Raw genomic sequence first — 12,498 nt, forward strand, 5'->3', positions numbered from 1 at the left:
GGGATTGGGGGAGCAGGCAGTGTGTTAGTTGAAGAGCAGGTTGGGCATGGTCATCCCAAAAGAAGGGACAGATACTCCCCAGAGAGGAATATAAAGTAGATTTTATCAGGTCCCAATCATTGTTTTTCTCTGTTTTGCCACTTAACACTAAGATATTTCACCAGGACCAACATTATCTATAAACCCGGACTAGGCTACCATTTTTGCTTTGTAGAGAAGATCCAAAGCCATCATTGTTCTTCACACTTCTGAAGGGAGTAGTCCATTAGCTGAGTAGATACTAGGTCTGGAATGGCCCTACTTTATTATTATAAAGTTGGCAAAGTTTATTCCAGAAGGGTAAGCTTCCCCCTTCCCTCTGCCTCAGGGCTTTGTGGCATCTAGGCACTTCTTGTTATGAATTTAAATGATCTCATTAATTAATTTACACTGAGGCCTTAGGGATTTTGCATAACCTTTCCTAGGGATACTTGTATTTCATAGGATCATGGACCTAAAGCTAGAATGGATCTTCGAGGTCATCTAGTTCAGCATTGAGTTTTACAAATGGGGGAACTGAGTCCCAGAGAGATAGAAGTTTGCTCAAAGTCACTCTGGACTTCAAGTACCGTGACTTCAAGAAAGACTTTAGTACTCTTTCTACAGGACCACACTGTCTCCCCCTGGGAGGGTAATGCCAAAGCAATGAATTTTGAATATCAGAACTTCAGGTACTATGGCACCCAGAATGGGGGAGAGGGTAGAATATATGAGATCAGGAATAATCCTCCCAGAATTTCTCAAATACTGTGTTTGGTAATTATCTAATGTAGACATTGTCCTGGGTATGGGAATAATTAATTTTTTTGGTTTGGCTAATGGTCCCCAGTTAAATTTTATTTTATTTTTAGTTCCAAATTTCCTCCCTCTCCCTCCCCCACCCTTAGCCATTGAGAAGGTAAGAAAAACAAAGCCCAATACAAGTATGTAAATGAAATTCTCTTTATTAGCCATGTGGAAAGAAAGGAAGGAAGAAAGAAAAAAAAAAGAAAGAAGCAAGAAAAAAGAAAGAAGGGAAAGAAAAGAGGGAAGAAAAAAGAAAGGAAAGAAGAAAAGGAAGATGAGAAAAAGAAGAAAGAAGGGAAGGAGAAAAGGAAAGGAAGGAAAAGAAAATAAATTTTGATTTTCACTCTGAATATATAATTTCTCTATTTGGAAATAGACTGTATATTTTGTCATGGGTCTTTTGGAATTATGATAAGTTATTTTGTTGATCAGAATTACTAAATCTTTCAGAGTTGATCTTAAGGTATTGTGTTAGGTTCTTACTAAATGCTAATGAGATAATGAGATATTAGGTTCTTACTAAGTGCTAAGTCGGTACTTAACAATTCTCTAGTTCTGGTCTTTACTAGGAGTTTTACTCCTTTGAACTCCTGGGGAGGAGCTTGCATGCTGAGGAGGAGCAATTCACTGGTTGAAGTAATTTTTCCCAGAAGCCCTTGCGTTATCCCACGCCCATTCTCTGGGAGGATAAAAGAGGGCGGCACTCGAGAGATAGAGAGTCTCTTGTCTGGACCAGACTTGAGGCAGCTCTCTGGAGGAAAGAAGCCTCTCCTCTAGACCAGAGAGTGATTAGCAGGCTCTGGAGACAACAGCACATTACAGTATTGTTATTGTACAAACCATTCTTTTGGTTCTACTTAGTCTATTTTGCATCTGTTTTTTTGAAACCATCATCTTTATCATTTCTTTTAACAGAACAGTATTCCATCATTCATATGCCAAAACTTGGTCAGTTGTTCAAGTGGGGATAATTGAAGGAGAAGGAACCAGTGACCTTTTTCTTGTGTGGAGTCTTTGCAGGTGTTCATAAAAGAGAAAGTTATACTATCCTCCACACAGCTGCTAACCTGACATTCCTAAAACAGCTCTGACCATGTCTCTTACTCAATTCAGTGGCTCCCTAATGCTTCTAGAATAAAATAGAAATTCCCGTTTGGTATTTAAAGCTCTTCAGAATTTATCTCCTACTTATCTTTCCAGGTACTGTATTTTACTATATTATTGTACAATACTCTCTTTCATGCTCTCTATCTTTCAGCTCACCTCAACTATTTTCTATTCCTCCTATAAAGAGAAGGGCAGGTAATTATTCAACAATGGCATTCTGAAAAAAAAGTGCAGTTCAATCTGCACCATTAACATTTTCTCCATTCCTTTCTTAAATCTGGGCAATCCACAAAGTGATAAATCAGGTCTTGATTTGTAGTGATTTCTGATATATAAATGCTTGCACTGAAAATGTAATGATCAGCTATAAACAGACTCTAGCATGTCCCTGTAAGAAATTTCATTTCTCTGGTGTCCTTGTACAGATTATCACCCATGTCTGAATGCATTCCTTCCTCACCTCTACTTTTTACAATTTCCAGATTCCTTATGAAGGACTGTCTCTTCAGGAGACCTTTATTAATTTCTTAGCTATTAATATCTCATTTATTTATTTTGTATATACTTAGATACGTATATGTTCTTTGTCTAGATGGCATATTAATTCCTTGGAGCAAGGATGATTGCATTGGACCAATGTATCCCAGGACCTAGTTGAATAATAAGTTCTTGTTGCTTGCTGGGTTAATAACAGGGGTTCTTAGCTGTTAGAGGCCTCTTATAGGCAGTTTGGTGAAACTATGGACCCTTTCACTGAATAATGCTTTTAAAAGCATAAGATAAAATATATAAGATTACAAAGGAAACCAATTATGCTGACATACAGTTATCAAAATATTTGAAAATGTTTAACATAAAAATATTTTAAAAGTCCAAGAACCCAAGGTAAGAGACCTTGAGCTATATGGAACAAGTAAATGTGGTTCTGGTTATTAAGCAGTGCTGCCTTGGCATTACCACATACTCCAGAGGGGTGGATCCTTCTAATTTCTTTAGAGGGATACAAGATCTTTTGGGTTCACAGCTCTAGAGCTGGGAAAGACCTGGGCACAATTCAGTTAAATTCCCTCATTGAAAAAATGTGCAACATATGGAGATTAAAGGACTTAAGTTCACACAGGTACTAAGTGGCAGAAGTGAAATTTGAATCCAGGTCTAGTATGGGTTCAATTTTTAGTAAGGAGGTAATAGGAAGGTCTGATATTTTTAGAGCTAGAAGAGAGGATGGATTGGTGGGCAGGAGGGCTGGGTGCTAGTATCTGCTTTACCACTAGTTTATTGTGTAACTTTGGGAGAGCCATTTTGCACCTCATTAAGTGTAAGAGAAAGCATTTGGACAAGATGATCTCTAAGGACCCTTTGAATACTAAATCCCAGAGCTGTCAAACTCTGAAACAGATTCCTGTGAGCCCCAGAGTGATATAGAAAACTACAAATTAGCATTATCTACAATGTATTATATTTTTATTTATTTCATTAAATATTGCACAATTCTACTTCAATCTGGTTCACTTGCAATTGGAAGTTTAGTGGGCACTGATGAGTTGGACCACCTTTGCTCTAAATTCCAGTGATTTCTCTATTTTCTGGGTTGCAGGATGACTGCCTTTGTATCTAGAAGATATGCAAGTGCTAGGATAGAGACAGCACAGAAAAAGATTAGGCCACTTGGTGGTGTGATATGCTCAGGGAAAGTCTCTGTGACATGCTCAACACAGTCCTGTCAGTGATACTTAGATGGGAAGCCAAGATGCCAAGTTGGTCTAACAAAGTAAAGAAAGTCTCTAATCCCATGGTATTGTGCATTTGTTTGTTTGTTTGAACAAATGGAGCGGAAGGCAAAGGAAGACAAATACTGCATCCTTTCATGTCTTAGACTAGGTCATTCTCTGTCCAGAGGGACTGACTTCCTACATAAGAGCTGCTGCCCAGGATGTTTGGGCATCCATCCCATTAAGCTAGTTCCTCTGGTTCTCTGACTTGGAACATGAGGTGTGGATGCTCCTATAGAAGGAAAAAAGGAAATAGCATGGGAGCTTGAACAATGCTCTTGTCCCATTCCAGTCTAATGACAAAGCAGAAGACATCCATTCATGAAAGAGTTAGAATACAAACAGAATTTTACATGACTTTTAATCAAAATTCCATTCATCTGCACTATATATTATGTCTCTCAAGAAGTTTTCATATCCAGATTTTTGTTCCATCTTCACACACCCCATCCCAGGTACAAAGGGAAGAGGTTATGATCCCCATTTGTTTTTTTAATTAATTTTATAATTATAATTTTTTGACAGTACATATGCATGAGTAATTTTTTTATAACATTATCCCTTGTATTCACTTTTCCAAATTTTCTTCTCCCTCCCTCCACTCCCTCCCCCCGGTGACAGGTAATCCCATACATTTTACATGTGTTACAATATAACCTAGATACAATATATGTGTGTAAATACCATTTTCTTGTTGCACGTTAAGTATTAGATTCCGAAGGTGTAAGTAACCTGGGTAGATAGACAGTAGTGCTAACAATTTACATTCACTTCCCAGTGTTCCTTCTCTGGAGTGTAGTTATTTCTGTCCATCATTGATCAACTGGAAGTGAGTTGGATCTTCTTTATGTTGAAGATGTCCACTTCCATCAGAATACATCTTCATACAGTATTGAAGTGTACAGCGATCTTCTGGTTCTATTCATTTCACTCAGCATCAGTTGATGTAAGTCTCTCCAACCTCTCTGTATTTCTCCTGTTGGTCATTTCTTACAGAGCAATAATATTCCATAACCTTCATATACCATAATTTACCCAACCATTCTCCAATTGATGGACATCCATTCATTTTTCAGCTTCTATCCACTACGAAAAGGGCTGCCACAAACATTTTGGCACATACAGGTCCCTTTCCCCTCTTTAGTATTTAATTGGGATATAATCCCAGTAGTAGCACTGCTGGATCAAAGGGTATGCACAGTTTGATAACTTGTTGGACATAGTTCCAAATTGCTCTCCAGAATGGCCAGATTCTTTCACAACTCCACCAACAATGTATCAGTGTCCCAGTTTTCCCACGTCCCCTCCAACATTCATCATTATTTGTTCCTGTCATCTTAGCCAATCTGATAGGTGTGTAGTGATATCTCAGAGTTGTTTTAATTTGCATTTCTCTGATCAGTAGTGATTTGGAACACTCTTTCATATGAGTGGATGTAGTTTCAATTGATGATCTCCATTTGACAAACAAAACTAATGAGTTTCGAAAAGATGAAATAATTGGCCCAAGGTCACCAGAATCAAAAGCCAGGATTAGAAACCAAAGTTTAAGAAAAGTACATTCTGTGTGTTTTCATTGTTGAATTGTTTCCGGTCACATCTAACTCTTTGTGACTCCTTTTGAGTTTTTTTTTGTTTTGTTTTGTTTTTTTTGGCAAACATATTTGAGTGGTTTGCCATTTCCATCTCTAGCTCATTTTTCAGATAAAAGAAACTGAGGCAAATAGAGTCATACAACTAGTAAATGTCTGAGTCTGGATTTGAACTCAGGAAGATGAATCTTCCTGGTTCTAGGTTGGGCACTCTATCCACTGTACCATTTGTGTGCTAGGGGCTATGGTAATCACTTGGTTAGACAACAAAAGACAAGAACAGTTCATTCCTTTAAGCAGTGTACAGTCTAACAGGGGAGACTATATAGGTGCATAGAAGACATATGGAAAATAGATGGAAAGTAAGCTGTCAGGGGAAGGCACTAGTGGTTCAGTGGATTGAGAAAAGACTGCTATGGAGGTTTTGATTTGGCTTGAGTCATGAAAGACCAGGGAAACCAGAAGGTAAGGTAGCAGCCTGTTCAAACTGAAGAGACTGGAGATGAATTGTTATTGTTTGAAAAATGGCAAATGGGCCAGTGTGGTTGTATCATAGAGCGTGTGAAAGGAGGTGGAGTGGAGTGAAGGTGAAAGGGAGAATACACCTCATGTAGTTCTTATGTGCCAGGCACGGTGTTGAGTGCTTTACAAATGTGATTTCATTTGATCTTCATAAAAACTCTGTGAGATAATTGCTGTTATAGTCCCTCATATTACAATTGAGGAAACTGAGGAAGAGATTAAGTGACTTCCGTGGTCACATAGTCTCTGATATTGGATGTAAACTCAGTCCAGACCCAGCTTCTCTTTATAGTGTCATCTAGTTACTAGAGGAGTAAATTATAATTAGAATGATCAGAAGGGGTCAGGTTTTAAGGAAGCTAAATTCCAAATAGAGTACTTTATATTTGAGAGATAATATGGTCATACTCATATTTTAGATAAGTCATGGAGAGGAGAGATTATCTAGGAAAAGGTGATCACCACTGTCAAGGCAGCAGAGGTAAAAAAGATGAGGATTGTCAACTAAAATGCATTGTAAACTTTGGAAAAACCATTTTCAGTGAAATGATGAGGTTGGAAACCAGATTGTCGAGAGTTTAGAAGAGGCTGAGGGCAGAAGAAGTGGAGTCACTGAATGGATAGATTTCAGAAGAAGTCTGGCCATGAAGGGAAGGAGAGATTATAGAATGATAGCTGTGAGAATGGTAAGAGCAAAGTATTTTATTTTATTTTGAAGATTGGAAGCCAGCAGGGAAGGAGCCAATAGATTGAGAGAAACTGAATTTTAAAAAAGAAGAATGATAGTGGGGCTCTGTTGGAAGATTGAGAAGATAGTATTGAGGGTACCTGTAAAATGGATTAGTCTTGGCAAGGAGAAGAGAGGACTATCTCTTCATCTGAGTTCAAATGAAGGAGGAGATGGTTTGAATGATGTGAGCTGAGAAAAGAAGGGTCATCTTTTGGCCAGGGCTCATAATTTTCCTTTCCCAAAGCTGCATTTGAATGGTGGGAACTTAATGGAGTGGGATATTGATTAATTGAAAGGGGACACTCCTGCAGAAGGCCCTACCTACAATGTTAATGTAGATACAAAAGGTAGTGGTATTGTATAAAAAGTCCATTTTTGGAGTCAAAGTCAAATCCGGACTTACTACCTGTAGAGGGCTGAAACTCTGAAAAGATGTGCTTGAATCTGAGACAACAGAGCACTTAATGCTAATTAATTACCTATTTGATGTGAGATAATGGTTCTATATACATATATTTAGTGATGTGATGGCTCTCCTCAGCATTGGTGCTTGCTGAATGTGTGGTGGTGAGGTAACTATAGGCAAGGATTGGAGGGCTGAGGGAGAGAGGTCAGAGTTGGTCTGCCACAGGACAAAGAGGAGACTTCAGGCTCTGGACTCCAGAGTTCAGGATTCATCTTTGGCAAGCCACATGGCAGCTTGCCTGCCTCCTTCACTTCTCCCCCTAAAGACCAAGGACTTTAATTGATTCTGACTCTGACTGATCCTGAGGCCCTCCAGAGAGCTAGCCCAGACATTATAATTACCTAGGTGGCTATAATTACCTCTCTGAACTTTGATTTTCTCATTTTAAAGACAAAGTAGTTGATTATCCTTGATTATCTCTAATGGGCCTTTCAGCTTCAAATTCTATGAAACTCAATTTTATTGGTTTTCATTGGTGATATGGATAGAGTGGGAAAGCAAATGGTATTATAGACTTGTGATAGAGAGGGCCATCCAAATCCAGGGAGGGGACTGAAAGTACCTCACAACATAGTCTTTTCATCTTTTTTGTTGTTGCTGCTGTTTGGTTTTTTTTCTCAATTTTTTTCCTTTTTGGTCTGATTTTTCTTGTGCAGAATGATAAATGTGGAAATATTTTAGAAGAGCTGCACATGTTTAACCTATATTGGATTACTTGCTGTCCAGGGGAGGGAGAAGAGGAGGACAGAGGAAGTAAAATATGATACACAAAGTTTTTCAAGTGTGAATGTTGAAAACTATCTCTGCATGTATTTTGAAAAATAAAAAGCTATTATTAAAAAAAAACCACAAATGGTAGTTAGAAAATCTCCTTTTCTTTTCTATTCTCCTAGTAGTCCTTTTGAGAAGTCAGCGTATAAGGATGATTTTCCCTGTACATCTTTTCCTCAAAGTCTTATACTTGGATTCAAAAGATCAGTGTCACAACTATGATATTGGCAGACTATGGAAAAGAATAGCTTCCAATGAATATTTGATTATTTTAATGGATTGTAAGCTCAATATTGGGGCAGCTAGATAGCATAGTGGATAGAATAATGATTGTGGAGTCAGGAGGACCTGAGTTCAAATCCAGCCTCTGATGCTTACTATGTATGTGACTTCTGGTAAATCACTTACCCCTGTTTGCCTCAGTTTCCTCATCTGTAAAATGAGCTGGAGAAGGAAATGGCAAATCCCTCCAGTTTCTTTGCCAAGAAAACCCCAAATGGAATGACAAAGAATCAGACGTGACTAATTGACTAAACAAAGATCAATATAAATCAACAGTGTTACAGGGGAGTAAAAAAAATCACTATCAATAGGTTTACCCTAAAAGAGGCAATGTGCCCAGAGTAATGAGAGTAGCATCTTTGGCTTACCTCTATCACACTGTAGGCAGCCAACCACTGAGTCTATGTTTAAACCTGAGTGTATAGTTAATGTCCCAAAGTCTTACAAAAAAAAATCACAAAAAATCTCTCCATTAAAACTAATAAATATGTCTTCTAGCACTAGGGGTTGGTTCTGTATAGTTAGGAGGGCCAAATGCTAACTGCAAAGAGCACTTTTTCAGTGTCTGCAAAGGACCAGAGAAGAGAAGGTAAAAAATGCTGCTTTGGAAAATTTGGTGTCTAGCAGATATAATGGAACTGTTGGATATTTCTTTGATTCTGGAATCATAGAACTCTAAAACCTTTGAATCTTGGAATCTAGTCTTAGAGTCATAGATATTCAGAGTAGGGAAGGGCCTTCTAGGTCATCTAGTTTAATTTTCTATCCAGGACAGAAAAATCCCCTTTTCAACATCCCTGCCAGTATTTCCCTCTGCCCCTTCTCAAAAACATCCTATGATGGGTACCCCATGATTTATCAAACAGCCTATTCTATTATTGTAAGCTCAAGTTATGGGAAAACTAGATAGCACAGTGAATAGAATGCTAAGCCTCAAGTTAGGAAGATGAATTCAAATCCAATGTCAAAGGCTAACTATATAACCCTGGGTAAGTCACTTAACTCTGTTTGCCAGTTTCCTCATATGCCAAATGAACTGGAGAAGGAAATGGCAAACCAGTATCTTTTCCAAGAAAACCCCAAATGGGGTCATGAAGAATTGGACATGATTAAAACAACTGAACAACAACAAAACTCAAAATACTCTGGAGTTCTTCCTTACATCTGACATATGCCTCTTTCTCATTACTATTCATTGGTCCTTAGTTCTGGTAAAAAGATCTTGCCTTTTGTCTTCCTTTTTAGAATACAGTTACCCTTTCCACATCATGGAAAGTTAGGGGTTGGGGATTTCCTTGATCTGGAAAAGCTGTATAATTTTTTTTGACCCTCCATTTGTACCAGAGAAGAAATTGGATTTTTTTCTTTTTCTTTTATGGGATATTTATAACACTTTGTTATAAAATTTGGATGAAGTATTTGGTCATAGGTTATATTCAGGTCAATGTTAAGTAAAAATACTATATGTAAGAGAAATTTAAAAATACAAAATACTACAGTAATTTCATATGCTGACCCATAATATATTGAAATTGGGATGGGGAAAGTTGCAATGTAGAATGGATAACTGTATAGCATTCTAAATGTCCTTGTGGTCTGGCTCAGGAAAAACCCAAGAAGCAGGAGGAAAAAGACTCTGAAAGAGCTTCACCCATATTCTATGGAAGTAGATGAGCCCCTTTTCCCTTTTTTAGACTATTGGCCAGTTTCACAAAGGAAGATAGTAGCTGTCATTGCTTTGCCTTATTATTATTATTTCTCAAATCTCTTTACTTAGATACTTATTCCTTGTGTCACTGGTGGTTAGCATTGTTGAATGTGCAGAAAAGGATGGGGGGTGGGGGATGAGAAAAGTTCCAAAAGAGCAAATCATCAGAGTGAGGACCCAGTGGAACAGGATGAGGGAGGTGTGAGAGGATGCCAGGCTTTTGTGATCAGCTTGTTGACATTGCTCTTTGCCTCCTGCAGATTATTCACTGTTCACTTACAATTCTTGGCTCCATAACATTCTGTTTTCAGCCACCTATTTCTCCCTCCCTTTCCTGAGAGAGGATGAAATAACCTGCAGAGAGCAGGCTGAATGAACAATGCAAATGCATCAAATGTAGCTGTTCAGAAAACCCCTTAGCAGGCAAGTATGTTAGACTGTTATCTTTATCCAATGTAGTTATCAGCCTTTTGAATTATTATGCTTAATATACACAGGCATTTCCTTTAGGCTGTTTCTAATTCTTCATCTATGCTATGTAATATTGAAAAACCTCCCAGGAATTTACTGGACTGTCCCCTAGGATGCCAGAAAAGAGAGCCAAGTATTTGGGGACTAAGGCTTCTGTTTCTTTCTCCTCTGAAATTTCCAATAGGACAGGGCCCCTCTTAAGCTCTTTAGTACATAGTCATTATTATGTTGGGGAGTCCCTTTCTGGTGTAAGGAATGCTGGTTCTCTTGAATACTTTCATCTTGGTGAGTTGTTGTTAGTTTCCTTCTAGTATCTCTTGTCTCTTTTTCTAGTAAGTTTGATTATTCTTTCTTTCTTTTTTTTTTTTAATCCAGCTCAGGTAAAACCTGCTTTGTGAAGCCTTTCATGATTCCCCTGGCTAAAAATGATCTCTACTTGATTTCTTACAGCACCTCTCTTTTGCCTTTATCACATTCCACCCTCTTTTTCCATTTGTGACCCATTTTCACTTTAGAAATTTTTATGTAGGTACATAAATATATAAAATAGTATGCAAACCAAACATTTACTATAATAAATCATCATTTCCCAACCACCACATTCAGTTACGAGACCCCATGTGGGGTTGTGACCATAGAAGCTTTGCTCCATCACCTAGATCATTTGTGTGCATGCCATTTATAAATTTTTTTTTATTATAAACAATTTGAAGCACAGGGACAGTGTTATTTTTCAACTTTGTCTCCCTATCTCTTTGTATATAGTAGGCTCTTTATGTTTGTTAAATTGAATTGAATTTTAATATGTACCTAGTACTTTAACATTACTCAGACCTAGTTTCAAATTCTTCCCAGCTCTTTCCCTGACTTGATTTGTGACTTTGGGAATGTAATTTCACTTTCTTCACTGTTTCCTCATCTATAAAATTAGGGAATTGGACTTCCAAAATCCTATGGTTTATGATACAGTTTTTGGAGAAAATGCAGCTAAGTGTAAGTGAATTTGAAAAAAAATTCTGTCAATTTTTATTAATGGACAACAAAACTTCAAAATTAGTTAAATTTGAAATAGAATTGCTAGTTCCTTTGGGAAATTTTATGTGAAATGAATATGAAGTTGTTTTAATCTCTCCCTTAGGGATTAGAGCATCATAGTGCTTTGCTACACAAATATGTGTTGATGGACAAATGAAGGATTTAATTTGAGTGTATATTTGGCAAAATTATTATGCTTATGCATTGTGTAGGCTCTAGCCTCATTCTCTTAAACTACATAGATTGGCAGGTCAGCTCTCTAGAATGTGATTGACTACAACCTCATTCTGGACTCCATGGGTAGTCCTCAGGGATTGGGGGTGGTCTTCCAATGCTATCATTCCAAACATCCATCTGATTGATATGTTCCCTCAATATCAGTCTACTAATATTTCTCCTAAATATCTAGCCAACAAACATCAATTAGTTTTTTCAAAGGGATATTTACTGAAAAAATACAGTTTAAGAACTCAAGTGCAATATTCCAAACTAGAAACACACTTCAGTTTAGCAATCAATTAAAAGATTATATCACCACAAAATCAGCTGAGAGGACACAGTAAAAGAATACCTAAACGTGTTTAGAAGTTGAGAGGGAAAGGACCTGTCCCTATCATGCATGAATGTTAGTCAGTAGAATATATTGCACATGGAATAAGGCGTTGGCCCATCTTGGTCTATTTACCCATAACTCTCACGTCACTTTTGGCCCAGCTAGCATTAGCCCTTCACAAAGTTGTATTTGTGTTTGTAGGGGATTCACACCTACATTAAAATATGAAACCTGGTTATTTGTAATCCACTGTGGTCTAGTTGCTATTATTAATTTCTGTGCTAACAGAAACCTGAGTAAATAAAAGCAGCTAGAACAGAATAATGAATCAACCTTGGAAACATTTCCAGCCACTATTCCCCAAATGAGTGAATGCTCTTGCTCTTCTTCTTTAACAGGATGTAGAGGGGAAGACTTCTCTTTACAGGCAAAGCCTTGCTAGCCTTAATCAACTAGTATGTGCAGTTCTTGGTCATTATTCCATCCCCTGGGTTGCAGCTTCTATACGTCATTTGGCAAGAGCAGGTAGTTTCTTTGGCTCTCCTGCCTTGTCTCCTCAAGATTGGGCCTATAGTTTGATTTAACCAGTTCCTGGTTTTATCCTGGGGTAAACCCATGGCTTGGGACTTTTTGCCATCTTTGCTACATGGGCTGCTTTCCACTT

Source organism: Sminthopsis crassicaudata, chromosome 2 (assembly GCF_048593235.1).
Source record: "Sminthopsis crassicaudata isolate SCR6 chromosome 2, ASM4859323v1, whole genome shotgun sequence".
In the NCBI taxonomy this organism is placed as follows: Eukaryota; Metazoa; Chordata; class Mammalia; order Dasyuromorphia; family Dasyuridae; genus Sminthopsis; species Sminthopsis crassicaudata.